Below are 16,939 nucleotides of genomic sequence, written 5' to 3'. Positions count from 1 at the left end.
CGTTGTGTGTGCTGGAGTCCCTGAAAAGTCTGTACACTTGACACAGTCTTCTTTTCCGAATCCAGCTCAGCCTCTATACCCATCTGACAGAGGGACTCATTTGGAAATAAAGATAGTCCCATCCAATTACTTAGCTTCAGTCTTACCCTTATGACTTGATTAAAATAAAGAAGGAAAAAAGGTAAATCATTTTTAACTGCAGTCTCACCTTACACATCTCACCAGCACTGTAGTTCTTTAGTGATCAATTACTCCATCCAATTCCTGAGGCAAACAGAAAAGTAAAATGTGTCTATACAACACCAATAAGAGACAAGATCAGTAGTAGCAAACGTTCTATCAACGTGAAGTGAAAAGGCACCTAAATTTCAAATGGAAAAAGCTACCAAAATGGTACAGTATGCAGCGTTGTTAATGAGTCTGTTTTACTTTAAAATAAAAACATTTCCTCTCTGTGTGATAAAAGAATAAATTATAAAACGCTCTTAAAATCCAAAACATAAAAAAGTCATCTCTTACAGACTGGACTTTCAAAAAGAATTAAAAAGAAGAGACGAAGGGGACGAAATCCTTTCATATGAGTTTAAGGAAGTGCAAAATTCAGAACAAGCGAGCCAGGACAACTCTACTCCCCAACCCCCTCCCCCACACCCAACTCTAGAAATCCACTATGTCTGGAGTTATACATTATTATATTAATGATTTGCCTGAAAAGTGTAAGTGGCGAGGGTGAAGGAACAACAATTCTGAATTTCAAACAAAACCTGAGGATCTCAATTCAAGAAGAATCCTAAAACCCTGATTTCCAAACCGGGCTGGAGGATCCTCAGCAAAGGAGAGGGTGCAGAAAGCTCAAATAATTTGGGGAGAGAGGAATCAAAGTTCCTTAGATGAAACTGCAGTCCTTTAGCTCTAGAAAAGGGGAGTCTTAGAGCAATCTCCGGAAAGGATCGTCTGTTTTTATTTTTGTTGATGTGCTCGGGGGCCAATGAGAATTTCCGAGGAGGGGGCGGAGAAAGGGGGGGTAAGAAAGTGAAGCTCAGGAAACAGCCCCCGGCTGGGGACGCAGGGGCCCCCGGCCCACTTTTCCCGGCCCCCGCCCCTACGCGGGCAGAAGTGCGATCCCAGAGGGGCAATCGAGCGGGGCGTGGGAGGCCCGCGCGCTCCCCGCCCCCAGCGGCGACCCCGCCGAGGGGCGCGAGCCTCCCGGGAGCCCGGCGCGGACGAGCCTGCCGCGGGCCCACGGCGGGGTCCGCGAGGCCTACTCCGAGGCCTGGGCGGAGGGCGGCGCGGCCCCCGGCGGAGGGGAAGGGGATCGGGAGGGGAGGCGGCTGTAAACAGCCCCAGCGTCCGGGCCTCGCCTCGACGAGCCCCGCTTCCCAGGCCCCGCCGCGGGCCGCCCGGGCCCCCGGCTCGCGCCGGGGCCGCCCCTGCCGGGCCCCGAGGGGTCGGAGGGGAGCCCAGCGCCTCTCCGGAGGGCGCCGGCAGCTCGCGGAGCGGTCCCGGCGGCAGCGAAAGGGGAAGTCAGGACTTACCTGTCATTACTTTCTACGCCATCTTGGATCCACTTGTCAACGTCCCCACAAAGCATTGTGGGTAAGAAAAAGCCTTTAAAGTGACTCCCCTCGGCCCCCGACTCCCGCCTCCGCCGGCGCCGCCCCTCCGGCCGCACCTCCGGCGCGGAAAGTTGCCTGCCGCCTGCCGCGCGGCCCCTCCCCTCCGCCGGCTGTTTGCGTTTAAAATCCGCCCCCATCTTTAAAACGGGGCTCCGGGTCTCTGCGGCCGCTGCCGCTCCCGGCCTCCCTTCCCCCACCCCTCGCGTCCAAGCGGGCCCCGGCGCCCCCCGGGGCGGACGGACACCCCAAGTCTGCGTCTGATCGGCCGCGGGCTTCCCGCGCCGGCGGCGAGGAGCCGCTCAGATTCGTCTGTGCGCGCTGCTGCGTCGGTTTCGGCCCCGGACCCTCGCCGCACGCCGGCGGGCTTCTGCTCCCCGGGTCGGGGCCCGAGCGCCGGCGCTGGGCCGCCGCGTACGCGGACGGAAGGTGTGTCCAGCCGCCCAACGGCCCGGGACCCTGCGGAGGCCGGCTTCGCGGCAGGGGCAGGGGGCACGAGGCGAAAAGCAACTTTTACCCGCTTGCGGCTCCCTTCCGCGGGCTCTTCCCGGGCCGGCACCGCGATCCGCGACCCTCAGACGGAGACCCCTCCCCTAGGAACGTGGCCTCTCTCCGCCGAGTCCGCCCTTCTGCAGTCCGCGCCGCGCGCGATCTAGGACTTCCCCGGGCAGGTAACGGGGGCGCCGCCTGCGCGCTCGGGCCGGGGCGCAGGGGCGCAAAAGGCTCGGGGGAGGGTCCCGGCGCCGGGCCGGGGAGAGAGGGGGAGCGCGCCCCGCGGTCCACCTGCCGGGTTCCGGGGGTGGGGGGCGCTCTGAGTCGTCCAGGCGAGCGACCCCGCCGCCCACGCCCGCACCCCGACTGCTGCCCGAGGGCCCCTCGTGGGGCGGCGAGACTGTCCCCCACGCCCTCCGCCCGCATTCCTTGGCGCGGGGTGGGCCAAGCACCGGCCGGCGCCCTCGCGCCGCAGGCCCCTTGCCCCGGGGAGCGTAGGTCAGTCTGCGGAGCTCTCACTCATTGCCTCTGGGCTGTGCTTTGCAGACTTTGGGGACTCAGATTGCTCCTCCCCACCCCCAAGCAGATTTTTACAAAAAGGTGTCCAAGGGAAAATCCTCCAGGACATCGAGACTTGCGAAATTGTATTCTGTGTGAATGCTGTTGAAAGGCTCTGAAATTAGAAAAATGCACAGGCATTAAACGCCCCGTTCAGTGCACGGGGAGGGCCTGGGGCCTTGGGGTCCACCCAACTTTTCCGCTCCTCCAGACCCTAGGAGAAGCCTCTCTCGAGGAACCTGGACGCTTGCTGACATAAGCCCTGCCCCCGGGGAGTTAAAAACTCCACCAGGCAATCGTCCCGGCCAAAAGAGAAGAGTGGGGTGTAGACTCATTAAGAGATTGGCCCGGGGTCAGCAGTGAGGGAGGGAGCGGGGTAATGAGTCACTCCAGGCCGGCCTCCCCTGAGTCACCGCTTCTCTGAGCTCCGAACGAGTTGGGAAACTGGAGCCTGGAGCCAGGTTCTTAGACAATCCAAGCCCCACCGACCCTGCTGCCGGGAGGGGCATTGACCCGGGGAGGCGCGGAGGCCGCGCTGCTCACGACCCTCTAGCCCTTGCCCGCTGGGAAATGGACCGTCTCTCTGGGCTAGAGAAGGCTCCAAAGACTCCTCTCCACAGGGTAGCCAGTCACTCTGTTTCCAGTCCCACTTCTGCACCTGGCTACCCACTCCTGTGCTCTGATTTATTGCTTGCCCTGTGTTTACCCGGGACGTGTATATGTGTGGTCTGAGTTTCCTATAATTTAGCACTCAGGAAGCGGAGGGCAACAACTGTGGCCGGACCAGCGTCTCTTCAGTAGGTACTTTCTTGGCCCTGTGTGGGCCTGGACCCAGAGAAGAGTGATGTTGGCGACTTGCACCCATTCATCCAATCCAAGGTGCATCCGGCCAGTCCTCCTCCAAGACTGTGACCTGAACTAGAAAACCCTACAAAGTCCTCTCCCTGCCTCTACTTTGCCCCTGACAGTCTCTTCTCCATCTGACCAACCAACCCAGCGAGGTCTGTGCAATGTTAATTGTATCACCTGACTCCTCAGCCGCAGGGAAGGTGTCCCCAACACCTTAGAATAAAATCAGATTTCTAACTAGCCTACGAGCTCCTGGGACTGCCCCCTCACCATGACAGCACGCTGTCCTTCTGTGTCCCCTGCAAGCCTCCCTCCAGCCAGATCCTTGTCCCCCAGATGGGACGATCATCATCTGTTAAGCACTCAGGGCGCAGCTCAGATGGCACCTCCTGGAAGAGACTTTTCATGATCCCCTTAACCAGAGCGGAGTTAGAAATGTTCTTGTCTGTCTGTCGGTTGATTGATTGTTAGATCTGCCCAGGGCCTTGGAGAATGAGCTGCATAGGGGCACAGGCTTTGTCCAGCTTGCTCACTCAGCGCCTCCACCAGGGCCTGGAGCATACAAAAACATTTCAGCAAACATTTGTTGAATGAATGACCAAACCTTAATGAGAGTGAGGAGTGGTGGTGAGAGTGCAGAAGCATGGAATGAGCAGCTGAAGGTGGGGCGCACCAGAACACTCGGATTATACACAGCTGGAGGCAGGCAGGCAGGATTGGAGTTAAGGAACACAGACTCCTTGACCACCATTAATGAGACTCCATTCTGATTCTAATCTGATGAGCGACAGCTTCAGATAACTCCCCAGTCACCCCTCTTTGCTTCCTGCGTGTTTTCAGCCCCACAAAGGCTGCGTCTTCTTCCTTGCAGCCCTGCAGCCCAGCCCTTGGGTCTCTCTTACTCAGCTACACCGCCTCCCCTTCCCATCCAGCCTGTGCTGTGCGAAGTCACTTCAGTCGTGTCTGACTCTGTGGACTATACCTCGGAGGCTCCTCTGTCCATGGAATTCTCCAGGCAAGAATACTGGAGTGGGTTGCCATGCCCTCCTCCAGAGAACAGTTCTGACGCAGGGATCAAACCCATGTCTTTTATATCTCCTGCATTGGCAGGTGGGTTCTTTACTATTAGCTCCACCTGGAAAGCCCTTCTTCCAGGCTTGAGGCTTTAAATACCATCTTTACCCTGAGAAAGAACTCTAAACCTGTAGTTCAAGTCCAAAGCGTTTTCCTGAGCTTCAGACTCTTAGCCAACAACTTCTTAGCATCCCTACTTAAATCTCTGATAGACTCACACTTACATGTCCAGAGGGGCATTCTTGACCTCCCCGACAAATGTGCTCCACCATGGTCTTCCCCAGCTCCACTATTGTAACTCCATCCTTTAATTGTTCAGGCCACAATCACTCCTGTCTTTCAAACTCCCATCTTTAATCAGCCTTCTTTATGGTCCAACTTTCGCATCCATACATGACTACTGGAGAAACCGTGCATTTGAGTAGACAGACCTTTGTCAGTAAAGTGATGTCTCAGCTTTTTAATACACTGTCTAGATTTGCCATACCCTTGGAGGAGGGTATGGCAACCCACTCCAGTATTCTTGCCAGGAGAATCCCCATGGACCGAGGAGTCTGGCAGGCTACAGTCCATGGGGTCGCAAAGAGTCAGACATGACTGAATGACTAAAGCACAGCACAGATTTGCCATAGCTTTTCTTCCAAGGAGCAAGGGTCTTTTAATTTATTATCACTTTTAGTAATCTTTATTTTAAAGTCTGTTTCGTCTGATGTGAGTACCGCTACTCCAGCTTTCTTTTGATTTCCATTCCATGGAATCTTTTTTCCAGCCCCTCACTTTCAGTCTGTATATATGCTGGGAAAGATTGAAGGCAGGAGGAGAAGGGGATGATGACACAGGATGAGATAGCTATATGGCATGAGTTTGAGCAAACTCCAGGAGATAGTGGAGGACAGAGAAGCCTGGTGTGCTGCAGTCTAGGGGGTCACAAAGAGCTGGACACAACTTAGTGACTGAACAACAACAACCTATAGTAGTCAGATTCTTAAACAGAAAGCAGAAAGGGTGATTGCCAAGGGGTAAGGGGAAAGAAGAATGGGGATTTGTTAACTGGATATACAGTAGAGTTTTCAGTTTAGTGGACAAAAAGGCTTCTGGAGATTACAGAACAAGGTAAATGTACTTAACATTACTGAACTGTACAACTGTAAAATGGTAAATTTGTTACGTAGTGTTTAGCACAACTTAAAATTTTTGATGGTTAAGATGGTAAATTCTCTGTGCGTTTTACCACAATTTTTAAAAGAAAAAAAAATGTAAAAAGACAAACCATGCAAAAACTACCAAAAGAAAGTAGGCTTTAGGGCAAAAAAAAGCATTGCTAGAAGTGAGGAGGGACACTCTATGATAAAGGTATTCATTACCAAGAAGACGTAGCAGTTTCGTATTTGTGTGTGCCGAGCACACACAGCCTCACCACATACGAGACAAAGGAATTCGCATGGGCAGAGTTACAAAGAGGCAGAGACAAACCTACAAATACCTTGCGAGGTGTGCGTATCAGTGACCGTTCAAAGGAGCAGATGGAGAATGGAAAGAAGCAGATTTGAACAACTGGATAAGCAGACTTGACCTAAAAGATGCATATTATAGATAGATAGATAGATAAAGAATACTACAGCCGCAACCACAGATCACAGAGTTTTCCCAAGTAGACATGGAATGTTTATGAATATGCGGGGCCATATAGCAAGTCTCAACAAATTTCAGATGCTCTAAGTCATATAGAGTACATTCTTAGACAGTGATGCAATTAAGCCAGAAAACAAGAGAAAAAGTAAGTAGAAAATAGCTACATATTTGAAGTCTATATATACTCCTGAATAACTGATGGATTTGGAAAATCAGAGTGGGAACTAGAAAATATGCTGAAAGTTTTGAAACTTACATCCTGTAATTAAGATGTCATTAGGACCACGCTAACTTGGAAAGTTTTTTAAAGCATATATTAAAAAATAAGCTTGAAATACAAATAAAGTACTTTCCATGAGAAGTTAGAAAAACAGCTAATTAAGCACAAAGAACGTGCAAATAAATGGAAATAGTCAAAAGTTAATTGAAAAGTGATAAAATGATAAACCCCTCATGGGGGACTAATTAAAGCACAAATAGCAAAAAAATGAAAACATTTGTACAGATTTTTCAATCATTAAAAAGATAATGAGAATATTATGAACAGCTTTATGACAGTAAGTATGAAAATTTGATTGAAATAAACAAGTTTCATGAAAATACAGTTTTTCCAAACTGGCACAATCAGTCCTACATCTGGTCTTAAATCCTCTGTTTTAAATTAAGTCTATAATTTTAAATCTTCCTACAAAGAGAACTCCAGGCCCAGACAGCTTCATCAGTGAGTTCAGTGAGTTATGTTTAAAGAAAATATAGCACCAATCTTCTTTTCAAAGAATAGAAAAAGGAAATAGTCCCTAACCATTCTATGACGGCCACACTGCCTTGATACTAAAACCTAGGAAAGACATTACAAAAATATAACAACCTAATCTCACTCATAAACTTTAAAACTAAACAAATGGTCAGCAGAATGAATCCAGCAATGTGTAAAGCTGATGTACCTCACAACCAAGGTGGAGTTTTTGATGAATGTTAACTTTGGTTTGACATTCAAAAATCAGAAAAAGATGTTGAATAAAGTTCAGCACTACTAATGATTTTTTTGATGTAAGTACTAGCAAAGTAGGAATAAAGAGGAATTTTCTGAACTTGATAAACGGCGTACACACTCTTCAACAAACACACTAAGTAGTGTACAGACGTGTAAATATCTTACTAAGTAGTGAAATGCTAAATGCTGTCCCTTTGGCTTGACAGCAAGGATGCCTACCCTGACCACTCCATTCAGTATCACAATGGAGCACCAAGCCTGTGCAATAAATAATCAAAAAAAAAAAAAAAAAAAAACCTGAAAGGTGTAGGTCTGAAATGGAAGAAAAGGTGTTTACAAGATAACCTGATACATGTGTTTAAAAACCCACAAACGCACAATGAGAATTAACAAGTGAGGTTGGCAAGGTTGTTAATATTAAAATGTATTTCTACATGCTAGTATACCCTGTATAAAGCAATAATCAGAATATAAAAGTTTGAAAAGAAATCTTAGACGTGTCCAACGGTGATTATAGCAGCGCTGTTGCAACAGCCAAGGCGTGGAGATGACTCTCCATAAAACGATGGGGTGTCGCCATCTGCAGCGACATGCATGGGCCTAGAGGTGATCGTGCTATGCGAGGTAAGCCAGATACAAAATCAGTATAGGATACAACTTACATGTGGAGTCTAAAAAACAACACAAATGAACTTATTTACAAAACAGAAATAGACTCTCAGTCATAGAAAACAAACTTACGGTTACCAAAGGGGAAAGTGGGGAGGAATAAATTAGTGGTATGGGATTAATAGATACACACCTCTATATGTAAAACAGATAAACAGGTATTTACTGTATAGTACAGGGAACTGTATTTAATATCTTGTAATAACCTGTAGTGGAAAAGAGTCTGAAAAAGTGTGTGTGTGTGTATATATATATATATACACATATATATGCATGCATCACTTTGCTGTACACCTAAAACACGATCATTATAAATCATCTATAGTTCAATTTTTTTAATTTAAAGGTGATCACACAAAAAAGATAGCCTACACAGTGGCAAAATATTGGCTACATAAGAATATATGAGTTGAAACATATACCAGGATTCTATGCAAAACTAACCATTCTGGAAGGGAACGAAGGAAAGCCTGAACAAATGAGAGGGCGCCATGCGTGGCAGACAGGGAACTGGCTTCTAGTTGCCCTTCAGGAAGGAACTTTCCGTTCAGCCGTGCAGGTGTGGCCTGCCCGAAGCCTCCAGCTGTAGAGAGCTCCCTTCCCTGAGGTGACACAGGTCCCAGAGCTGCATACAACCAGTGAGAAGCGAGGCAGGGACATACTTAGGGCCATTTCTACCAAATACAGGACACCCCAAAATCCTGAGCAACTCCCTGCTGCCTTGACTGGAGTTCTGTGGGGCTGGCATTGCTGTCTGGCCCCTTCCTAAGCCTTATCTTGCTGCCTTCGCTTCCTCCCACAAGTGTTGATCCCTCATAAACATTGTGCACCTCAACTCAGCCTCTGAAGACTAACCTGTGATAGCTGACTCAGGAGAGGTCTCAGAGAGCAAGTGATGAGATGGGTTCAGAGGAGGCCCCCCACCCTGGTGGAGGCAGGTGGGTCTCAGGCAGAGCTCTGCACAAGGTGCTGGTTCAGTTGTTCACACTCGGTTGGTACATGAGGGGGTGTGCTGGTCAAAGTGAAGGCGCTGGCAGATGTGGAGGAAGTAGTTGCTGTAGAAATGACTGGTTTGGATGGCCATTGGTGTGCATTGTCAGTGTTCTACGGAAAGACACCAGAGAGCGGAAAGTAATGAGCAACTGAAAGCCAGATGTGAAAACTAGAGGCCTTCCTGGTTGCATGAAGCTCTCATCTCCTACAGCAACAAGGCAGAGAAAGCTGAGGACCTAGACCATGAGGATTAAGCACCCAGCAAAGGCAGGTCTCTCATGCCAAGGTCAGGCCCTGGATGGGATGGAGGCAGATGGGCGATGATGAAGATTTTGACTCCCCAGCTTCCTGTGGACCTTCTGAGCCTGCAGAAGTGGCCCATCCCCAAACCCGCTGGAAGAGCCAACACTCCCAACCTTCTGGAACACCACACAGAAGCCTGCCCCTGAGAAGAGCATGGGTTCCCTCCTGGGTCACTAGGCCTATCACTGGCTGAACTCGCAGTACATAGGGTTAGGACACTAAGGGATTACATCCCACAGGACCTGCAGGCCCTCACCAGCACCCAGGAACTGAACTCGAAGCTCGCTTGATCAAGGGGCCAGAATATAAAACTGGGTGAAGAAAAGTCTGTTGGCTTGGGAGGGTTCTCTTGACATGCAGGATCTAACATCTTAAGGATCCCGGGTCATACTCACTATTAGAAAAGTGGAAGTTCAAGAATCACCAGGATAGGAGGTGGGGAAGCAAAAGGCTTTAGGATGAACTGTGCAGACCTGGAAATAACCAGATACATCCCACCTCTTTTGGGGAGAGACACGCTGCCCAGCCGTGGGGAGTGACCGCTTCGAGCCGGCAGCACCTTGGGGCCTGGCTGGGCTGCCGGGTGCTGCTTTGCCTGGGGTCATACTCTGCCCGCCCTGCCCAGGCAACCTGCACTGTGACTCAACATGGACATGCAGCCCAACAGCGGACACTCTGACAACAGTAAATGCCCCAGAGCAACACACTAGGGCAGCCAGTGCTCTGTCTGGTCTGGGTCAGATTGCTTCCTCTGCCCAATTCTGGGTCTTGCCTTTTCCCTCATAAACTTTTGCCATCCAAATTCCACTAAGCGTCTGTTTCTGCACCATGACCTGCATACCATACTCCTGGTTTTTAAAGACTCGGAATGTTCAAGAGGTCAGCTCACTGCTAAACGCTCTATAGATTATATGCAACCATATCAAAATCTCCAAATATTGATCTTTATGCAATATTTTTTGCACTATAACACACTTATTTCCAAAGAGTATTTCCCATAGTAAGTTTTTGAAAGTAGGAAGTTAACAAATGTTCTGTGGGGCTGTATTTAAGGATTGACAGATTTGGAGGAGAAATGCTTTATATACTATGCGATATGTGTGTGTGTGTGTATATATATATAGATATATATTCAGGACAAATGCAAACATGATTTAAAAAAGAGTAAAATAGACAAAAAGATACAAACACCATAGCATGGTAAAGCAATTCTGAATTTATTAGGAAATGCCGAGGGTGAGAAATTATCAAGACACTCTTGAAGAAACAGGAGGTAGGTGGGCGTGCTCTACCAGATATGAAAACAGTGTAAAGCTACAGAAATGAAGACAATGTGGTTTGGATACAAATACATAAAAAGAATAGAGAACATAGACACAGTTCCTTTTTGAATGCTTGATTTCCTTGAAAGGTGGAACTCTAGACCTGTGGAGGACGTCTTTGTCATTACATGGTGCTAGGACAGTTGTGTATCCTTACAGAAAATGGAACCTGACCACCCCACACCATAAACAAAAATTAGCATCAGGTGGTTTTAGATCTAACTCTGAAAGACAAAACACTAAAAGCTTCTCGAACAGTGCAGATGAAGAGAAAATGGAAACATTCTATGACCTGTACTGTCCAATACAGGTAACTAAAGGACTGAATTTTATTTCATTTTAATTAATTTTCACTTAAATAGCCCCAAGTGGCTGCCAGCAGTTCAGAATTAGAAGATAATATTGAAGACTGTCTTTATGACCTGAGGATATGAAAGACTTCTTCAATGGCATACAAAAACCACTAACCAAAAAGAAAAAAAAAAACAAACTGCATTAAAGTTAAGAATTTCTATGCATTTAAAGATAACATGATATACTTCAGTAGAGGCACAAAGGCACGTTACAGTAGGAAGAGAGATTGGCAGGCAAAGGGCTCATCTCCGGAGCATAGAAACAACTCCCAGGTCAACAAGGAAAAAACCCTGAAGAAAAGTAGGTAAAAGATTTCAACAAGCAGTACATCAAAGAGAATATCCAAATGACCAACTAACATGTTAAAAGTGTTCAACCTCATCAATAATCAGGGATAGACAAGCTGAAATCATAATGAATTTTTACAGCACACCCAGCAGAATTGCTAAAATCCAATAAAAAAATTGACAAGGCTAGTGATAAGACTGGAACAAGAGAATCTCTCAAATAGAGTTAGGGAGAGTTTAAATTGGTATGACTGCTTTGAAAATCTGTTTGGCAGCATCTGCTAAATGGACCTGCACATAATCCACCATTTCACATTAGGAATATGCCTAACAGAAACATGTGAACTTGTACACCAAAAGACATGTACGAGAGTGCTCATAGTAGCATTATTTGTAACAACCAGCAGTTGGGTAGAACCTGTTAGCCACAGCAGGAAAATAATCAAATCATCATATTGTACAACTTAAATATATACAGTTTTATCTGTCAATTATAACTATATAAGCTGGGGAAAAGCTACATAAAAGTGTATCCATACAAAAATAAGTAAATAAACTACTGTAAGTTACACAATGGCATGCTATGCAGCCATGAAAAAGAATGAACAACTGTTACATTCAACAGCATGAACAAATCTTACAAAGGATGCTAAGCCTAACACACTTTATTACAAAAGAGTCCGTGCCTTGTAAATCCATTTATACAAAGTTCAAAATGCAAGTAAAATTAAGCTATAGTGTTGAAACATACACATTTAGCAAGGCAACGATTGCGATAAAATTCCGGGTTGAGATCACCTTCACAGGGAGGTAAAAAGCACACGTGAACGTTCTGAGTTGCCTGAGGTGACGTTTTATAACATGGATCTATAATATGGACTGTTGTCTTAGTTGTTTTTAAGCCTCAGTGATGGTGGCGCTAGTGGTAAAGAACCTGCCTGCCAATGGAGGAGACGTAAAAGATGCAGGTGCGATCCCTGGGTCAGGAAGATTCCCTTGGAGGAGGACATAACAGCCCACCCCAGTATTCTTACGTGTAGAATCCCATGGACAGAGGAGCCTGGCGGGCTACAGTCCATAGGGTTGCAACGAGTCAGGCACAACTGAGGCAACGTAGCGCACGCACACGATACTCTGTGAAGGGTCCTAACATTTACCTGCTGGTCCCTGGCCAGACTGGTATCAAGGACAATAATCTGGGGGACAAGAGACAGTGGAGAGTGGGCACAGGGTGCCAGTCTGCCGTGGGGCAGCAGAAGCAGCCGTGTAACACGAGCAGCTCTGGGCTTTTCCTTCCAGCCCCAGTGAAGGCAGATGGAAGGCGCGATCCTTTACTCTAGTTTCATGGTTCTGTTAGGGGAAGCACACTGATGGAAACCGCCCACCCTGGCCAGGCACCATAGTAACTATTTGCATGAGTTGTTTTACGACAGGAGGGCCTGGTAAGGAACACGGAACTAATAAGCCACCCCCAACCGGAAGAGTTCGGGAAAGGTCAAAAGGAGACACCACCTGTCCGACCACCTCCCAGAATCCTTCTCTCTGGCATCCATCTTGGCTGAACAAGGCGTGCACCACCAGGAAGGACTCTTGAGTCAGAATGATTGGCTAAAGACAACCCGGAAACTAATCCCATCACCATAAAACCTGAGACTGCAAGCCATGTGACAGAGCTGTTCTCCTGGGTTCCCTTACCCTGCTGCCCTCCCCCGGGGGCCCTTTCCAATAAAATTTCTTGCTTTGTCAGCACATGTCTCCTCGGACTATTCATTTCCCAGTGTTAGACAAGAGCCCGGTTTCGGGCCCTGGAAGGGGTCCCCCTTCCTGCAACAGTCCTGCCACTCTTCCCAGCTGTCTGTGGGTGCGGCCCCTCAGCTCGTGAAGCAGCTGTGTGGGCAGGGGCTGGGGCAGGAAGGAGGGGCAGTGACTGGGGTGTGTGGCCTTTTCTTTTGGAGTGCCGGAAATGTTTGAAACCAGACTTGGGGGCTGCACATCACGAAGGCATACTAAATTTGATTAATTTTATGTGAGTTTCATCCCAATTTAAAAACAAATAAAACTCATTGGATAGATTTACAAACAAAAGACTATATTTTTCTCCTTCCTAAGAAAGGCATATATTTCTTTCTGAAAGGAAATAGATTTTTAAAGAATTTCTGGCATCCTCAAACTTGCCTACTTGCTTTTCTCAGTTGTTTTTTTTTTAGGTTGTACAAAGCAAGTTTTTTAAGGTGTACCACATGATGACTTAACGTGCATACACATTGTGAAATGATTACAATAAATACGTTCATCTCCTAACCTTTTGCGGGAGGAGTGAGAACACTAAAGATCCACTCTCTTAGCTGATTTCGCGTGCTCAGGTGCAGTGTTGTTAACTGGAGTTAACATGCTGTAGTTAGATCTTTACAACTTCATCATCTTATATCTGAAAGTTTGTGCCCTTTGACCAACCTCTCCCCATTTCCCCCACTCCCCAGCCCCCGACAACCACCATTCCACTCTCTGGTTCTAGGAGTTTGACTTCTTTAGATTCCACATGTAAGTGAGATCACAGCATGGTTGTCTTTCTGTGTCCAGCTAGTTTCTCTTCGCATCATGTCCTCTGTGTGCATCCGTGTTGTCTTGCCTTTCAGCCCCTTCTCACATCTGCTCTTCCCGTCTCCCCTGGCCAATTATGCATATAAGCCGTGCACAGGCACCTCCATGGGTCTGCCTCTGCCTCTGGCTTTCTGACCTCCTGCAGCCACTCCCGGAGGGCAATCGCTGCTTTGCTGAGTCTGCATCTCTGCTGGCGGTCCTCACAATGATCTTGACAGGAAGCTAGGCTTCCTGGGTCCTGAGTCAGCAGAGTGGAAAGGAAATGAAGGCCACAGAGCAGTCAGAGAGGAAGCTGCCACCCTACAGGCAGAACTGACACTTCTCTGTAGGTCTGGAGGAGAGTCCAGTCCTCTGATTCCAGAACACGGCTCCTGAAACACTGGCTCCTGGGTCAGCCAACCCTGAGCAAGTCTTCTGCCTCTCTCTGCAGTCATTTGCCCAGATATAAAGTGGGAATGGCTGTGTAAGGATCTCAGGCATCAACAGCCATGGCCTGGATAGAAAAAGTCTGCACAAGGGCTAGCGCTAACTCCTTTTAGAAATTTCTAAGTGAAGAGTTAAAAAAATACCCATCTATTTTCTTCCTGCTTTTCCTCTCCCATGATCCGGTTAAGAACTGATATCAAAAGAGCAAACAAAACAAACCTGAAGCACCCTAGTAACCTATATTTTGGCATTTTGCAGTTGAACCAAGATTTCTTTCACGGGAAAGTGGCACTTAAATAGGATAATGTGTTTAAGGACATTTCCTTCCTAGACCTGATTGTAACTGGCAATTGTATTTAGGGCTCGCAAGTCTAACTCCCCTATTTTAGTCATTGAAGGTTCAAAGTGGAGCTTTTTCATATGCACAGCAGGAAGTACCCAGTTCAGTGATGAATTCTCATGTGGCAGCCTGGTCTTTAGAAGCGTTAGGGTGTACTGGGAAAGGCTTGAACTCAAAGGTGGGTGACCCGGGCTTCAGTTTGGATGAGACCCTGGGCTGATTACTTCGCTTTCCTGGGCTTTCCTGCCTGTTAGATAGGTACATTAGATTAAATGGTGTTTAAAGTTCCTTCAGTTCAATAATTAAGGATTCCTAATGTCACCCCCGGAAAAGGCAATGGCAACCCACTCCAGTAGTTTGGCCTGGAGAATCCCATGGATGGAGGAGCATGGTAGGCTGCAGTCCATGGGGTCGCTAAGAGTCGGACATGAATGAGCGACTTCACTTTCATGCATTGGAGAAGGAAATGGCAACCCACTCTAGTATTCTTGCCTGGAGAATCCCAGGGACGGGGGAGCCTGTTGGGTACCATCTACGGGGTCACATAGGGTCGGACACAACTGACGTGACTTAACAGCAGCAGCAATGTCACCCCCCAAAATAAAAAGGAGTCATGAGGGTTTGGGCTAAGAACCAGGCAGGGGGAAAAATAGGCCCTTAAGGTCCTTTTTTTTTTTTAAGTGTGTTTTTTAATTACAAGTCGAATTTCACTTTCAGGGAAAAAACAGCCCTTAGGCATTTTATGTTCTGTTTAGTCTAACTTTAATCTTTATCCCCAGCAGATAGCTCTTCAGTTGAAGGGCTTGGGGGAGGTTTCTCACACTTTCCACCTACAGGCCAGTTTACATACCAGAAGGGACTCCCTGGATTTTACCGAAGGTTGCTGCCAAGACAGAAGGGGTCACTTTAAAGGGACTTGCATGGATCCCTGGAGCCACTTCTGACACTGCGGGGCTGGTCCAGCATGAGGACGGTGGCACGCGCAGGGCTGAAATGGGTTCCAGGCTCATGACCAAGGGCTTGGCCTCCTGCCCTGTCATATGTTATGAACCAAGCATGTGTTGCTCTCAGTGTGTTTGTATTGGACAGGCAGTCTGCAGTGCTTGGGTCTAGACTCAGAGACCCCGGGACCCTCCCGCTGCCTTGTCACTTCTTTGATTGGTATCTTGCCCACCCCCCCCCCCCCTCACCCTGCCGCTGTGTTTCTAGAGAACAGATGAGGCCACATGTGTGTGACGTCCTGGGAGCAGGCGAGGCCCTCGACGGCGGCTTAAACTCTTCAAAGGGCTTCAAGTTCGGGTCTAATTGGTGTTCTGCAAAACCTGCAAACGCGCATCAGTTTTAGATTTTGGAATTATCAGCACAGGCAAGGTCCTCCATCGTGAAATTCTCCGGAGTAGGGTAGAGCAGACTTCCATAAAGCAAACTCCAGTCTCCCCAGCCTTCTGTGAAAACATTTGTACCCAAAGAAGAGTCCCTTCCAGCTCTCGGATGCGGTAATAGAATCATTTTTCTCTAAATGAAGTGCTTTGTGAACCAGCTTGCCTATACCTTCGGAAACTTCAAGTGCATAATTTGACCTCAGTTCATCTTTTTGCCCCATAGGCTTGGTTGAAAGGCCAATATCCCCGCTGATTCTCCTCACAAGGAAGAAGCCTTCCAGTCATTGTGATGTCCCTGAAGACGGGAGCACAGCCATGGATCAAGTTATCAGGAGTTATTAAAATTCCTACTTGCACAGAGTTGGATTTCCTTTCAGTGTAGCCTGTTTTATTTTTCTGGCCCTTGTGCTGTGCTCGCTCACACAGCTTAGTTGTATAAAGGCTTCTGTGAAGTCAGGAGCGCATCCAGCACTACAGATGACCACTGGAGGTGGACGATGGTTCCTGAACCCAGACGCAGCTCTGCTTCCCGGAACTCTGCTTATAGATGAGGAAGAGGCCTCAGCCCCAGGGACCGCAGAGCCAGCTGCCAGTGGCTCCAACAGCTGGACATCACCCTCCTGCTCTTCCTGCCCACCCCCCGTCCTTGTTCAAGCCCTCTTGTCCTTTCTTCCCATCTTTCCCTTTTCCCTGTTTCCCATATCTTCCTTTTCTCCCTATTCAGATGGAGTCGTTCTCAATTAAGCAGAGGCCGTAGCTGTATTTCCTCTCGAGTCCTGGCGTCCGTGTGGTCGTTTTCATTTTCTTCTTCTCTTTGCCAGCAACACTTGTCTCCACTTCAACGTCCTTGACCACCTACCCAACCGGCCTGTCCTCTATGCCCCCTGGTGGCACCAGCGTGGTTGCAGGACTTTCCTTATAGAGGACATATCTCACCCGAGAACACAGGCTTGTTACATGTCCCGATTACCATTCTCTTCCTCTCTAATTTTTGGATGGAACTTGATGGCCCAGACTGCAATGCACAGCCTCTCCTGAAGCTAGAAGCTG

General features: G+C 47.9%; 1 protein-coding gene across 6 annotated transcripts in view; it reads right to left on the bottom strand.

The window, feature by feature from the left end:
* The window catches only part of HELZ (helicase with zinc finger), a 151,022-nt gene extending 149,368 nt beyond the window's left edge, over window positions 1-1,654 (bottom strand). For 2 of the 6 annotated variants that reach the window (XM_055574937.1, XM_055574943.1), the window contains exons 1-2: window positions 1,536-1,609; window positions 209-264 (exon numbers count right to left, since the gene is read on the bottom strand). The gene's annotated coding sequence lies outside the window, so the exon portion shown is untranslated. Of the gene's footprint in view, window positions 1-208; window positions 265-1,535 lie in introns of all 6 variants that reach the window. The other 4 variants (XM_055574939.1, XM_055574940.1, XM_055574942.1 and 1 more) reach the window with 4 other exon arrangements.
* Between the last annotated feature and the right edge of the window lie 15,285 nt (window positions 1,655-16,939).

Source organism: Bubalus kerabau, chromosome 4 (assembly GCF_029407905.1).
Source record: "Bubalus kerabau isolate K-KA32 ecotype Philippines breed swamp buffalo chromosome 4, PCC_UOA_SB_1v2, whole genome shotgun sequence".
Classification (NCBI taxonomy): domain Eukaryota; kingdom Metazoa; phylum Chordata; class Mammalia; order Artiodactyla; family Bovidae; genus Bubalus; species Bubalus kerabau.
Note: the sequence above shows the minus strand (reverse complement) of the source record. Positions and strands in the feature narration are given on the sequence as shown.